Below are 3740 nucleotides of genomic sequence, written 5' to 3' on the forward strand. Positions count from 1 at the left end.
TTAGTCTAGATATATTCTTGGATAATCTTGGTTCACTTGCATTCTTCCCTTTGCCTTTTGTTTTCTGCAATAACCTCAGCACCCCCTCATTTCCCTTCCCCCTGCCATGTTTTAATATTCCTAGGAGCCCTGTCAAACTTCATTTTATAGATGAAATTAAGTCTCAAAGAAGTTAAGTAACTTCCTCAAGGCCACACAACTAGTCAGTGGTAGATCTGGGATTTTGATTCATATACTTCTGACTCCAGAAGTTGTATTAGCAACCACAGTTTTATTCTTGCATTCTTTCAAAATCATATCTTCCATGCATTTACTCATAAGTACTTAATCACATGGCATTATGACATCCCTGAGATAATCTATGATCCCTGGCACAATCTAAATGCTTATCAGTAAATGTATGAATGATAAAAGCATAAATTATTCCTGATGCTATTTTCAGTTTATGATGGTTCTGAGCCATTGCAAAATTTAGTGTTTCTAATATCATTCAGTTTCAAGAGGAAAATTATCCATTTTCTTTGGGAAATTCTTTGGTCTTCTGTTCAACTCTTCCTATGCTGCACCACTCCCCCAAATCACCCAACAGAAACCTTGTTCTATAAATAACGCTGAAATTTTCAAATGACTGTATGTAGTCATCACTCACTAAGTGTCTGAGGAATTCTTTTATTGTTTATGTGATCTATCCAAACTGCCAGTGTCTCAGGTCCCATGATGTAAAGCTTGCTGAAGACAGATGAGCAAAAGCATTGCCTTTTCTGATGGCTGTTCTGACTTTACACATTTTTCTAATCCTACCTGAGTTGGGAGTAGTGGGATTTGAAAAGGGCCCCCTGTGTAAGTAGAATCGTTCCTCTTTGGAGAGAAACCTTCAGGTCACAGGAACACTGCATAGTTAGGATATGTTTTACTTGAGCAAAGTTACTCAATTTTCCTGGGCCTGAGTTTCCTAATTTATGAAATTTGATATATTGGATATATTATACTAGACAGTGACTATATGTCAGAATCGTGAAGGAGATTCTTAAAAACACAGACTCCCCGTCTCCACTCAGAAATTCTGATTTAGGTCTGAGACTAGACTGGGGATCTCTGTATTTTAACCAGTTGCCCAAGTGATTCTATTGCAGACTGTCTTTGAAAAGAGATTGTGGGAACCACACGTAATATTCTATGCCTCAATGGACTTTTAGCGAGACTCCATTAAACCTATTTTTTTCCACTTAGGATCCCTGTCACAAGGAGAAGAGAGCTAGCATCCCAGCTGCAAGTCTCTCGTTCAAGGTTCTTGCTGCAGCCAGCAGTGTCCTTGGAGTCTAGTTCAAAGCTGGAGAGAGTGAACTGTGGAGCCATGAGCCATTGGTGGAGGGGCTGGCCTGAAGGAAGTGAAGTGTTTCAGCCAGAATGTACTGACGCACGACCAGGAAACCACAAGACTGGTGAAAACCTTTCCAAGCCCGAGTCCTATGATCAAAAGAGGTACAGGAAGCAGCTCTGCCAAGAGTCCTTTCTGCTGCTGGCTGGAACTCTGAGCTTCTGAGGCTCTCTGAGTCAACTCCCTGAGCAGATGCTGTCACCCAAGGAGCCATCACTAAAATATTTTCTTATTTACTCAGAGGTGGCTCCCACAGGTGGGTGGAAATGACTTGCTGTCTCTTTTTCTCTTTCTCGCTTCTTTCGTTTGGCAGAAGTTGCCATCTGATCGTGTACTCTGATTTTTCAGAAGCTATATGTTACTGGCTTTTCACCCTCTGCCAGTTGGCTATTGTTTGGTGGTCAGTGCCTATATAAACTTATACCCAAAACTTATACCTACTTATACCTGATCAGCAAATATCAGTAGCCTGGACTTCAGCAGGAATGAACTTCCTTTATTTATTGCATTGTAACCATTACCCCTTCTCCCAGGCTACTCTTCCTTTTGTTCTTTATGAGAATGGACTCTACCAGGAATTACATTCAATTCCTATCACAGATAGAGATCATATCTGGGTACGAGGTCAAAATAATTGTGTTTCTGTAAATTCTTTCTCTTTCCTTGGCCAAAGTAACTTCCAGTTGCCATGCAATAAATCACATCATCATATAACAGATCCAGTTAATAGCTGAGACGAGCAGGCTAACTGAACCATGTCCTGAAAGCTAAATGATGGAGAAATTGGACTGACCATGGAGCACTTCAAATCGATTGCTTAGTAATGGGCTATTTTTCCTGGAAAGACAACAGAATAATTCTGAACTATTGATTCTGTCATGGATTCAGGCTCCCATGTGGAGGAAAATAAAGCAAGTGTGGCGAATTTTTCATGTGGCCTTCTGCCCGGCTTTCCTTGTATCGCATGCTTCCATTTTTGTTCTTCAGACCCGGACTGGATGACCCAGTGATATTGTCCATGTGGCATAAAAACCACAATCTTAATCTGCTTGTTACCGAAATCTCAGCAAGTAGGAGGTGGCCCATGACTTGTGTCAGATGGTGCCCTGAGTGTTAGCTTAGGTTTTAGTCGGTTTAGGAAACATGAAGAATTCAGCAGGGAGAGGCCAGACAGACACCTTCTGCAAAGATTTCGGAGGTCTGAGATTCTGGAGACTGTACACGCAAACAAGGCAGTGACAGTCAAGTGTTTTCTGAGTTATCCCTACCCTGGGACTGTTATGTAAAGTAGCGACTCTGCAGACACATTGTTCTGCAGTGCGTTTTGAGGCATGCCTTTTTTTGGGAAATGCTAACTTTGTACACTGCTGACACTAAACATTTGAAAATAAAACCTTTTTTTTTCTCTCTCTCTCTCTCTCTCTCCAACACTCTTGGCTCAGTTTATCCTACCAAAACAAACTTCAAAAGACTTCTTTATAGAAAGAATGTTTCAAAAATATAATATTCCATCTGTTATTTCAATAATACATGCTCTGGGACTCCCTTTATGAACCATTTTCCTTTCTTTGCTCCCATTTAGATGTATAAATATTTGATTCAAAAGCCCTGAGGAATAGTCAGCCAATCAGGTCACTGAATTGTGAACATTCCTAACCCTACAATTTTGTCTGTAGCAGGCACCTCCTGGTGTGGAACTAACTGCTAAGGGATTATAGCAATGTAATCCTCAGACTGTTCCATCTCAAACGTACTCTGAAGTGGAGAGAAGGAAGCAGTTTTAATTTTGATAAAATAAACTTTATTTTGTAACCTTATTATTTGTTTTTCTTTCTCCTTTCAACACTTCATAATAGACGTGTCTGGTAATTTGAAGTCAGCCTCCCTGGTTGAGGTGCCTTAGGCCCTGTTCTTGTAGCTTTTCTAAGAGGTAGCCGCACAATGCTTGGTCCTGTCATTCCAAAGTGCAGAACCCGAGTTTTTTCCACCTCATATGAACTGAACCAAGCCATACAGTGACTCTTATGAAACATACGTCAATGATATGTTTCCTAGCGGGTGTCAACAGAGGATGCACGAACACTGTCAAACCACCCAAATTCAAACCATGGCAATTTCAAACCATGTGCACAATTCTAAGTGTTTTTCTACTTGTTAGACTGTTCACCAGACATCTACCTAGCAGTTATTGAAACATTTAAGGTTATAACATAAATTTCATAGGAAACCCCCTCTTTGATATAATCTCGAACATGTTGCCAGGAATAAAAGATCTTTATGGATGAAATTTAATATATTTTGAATCATGCTCAAAGAGATCTTTTGCTGTGTGTGAAGAATAAAATAAAAATTCCCATTATAA

This window comes from Pteropus vampyrus, unplaced genomic scaffold (assembly GCF_000151845.1).
Source record: "Pteropus vampyrus isolate Shadow unplaced genomic scaffold, Pvam_2.0 Scaffold194, whole genome shotgun sequence".
Lineage (NCBI taxonomy): Eukaryota > Metazoa > Chordata > Mammalia > Chiroptera > Pteropodidae > Pteropus > Pteropus vampyrus.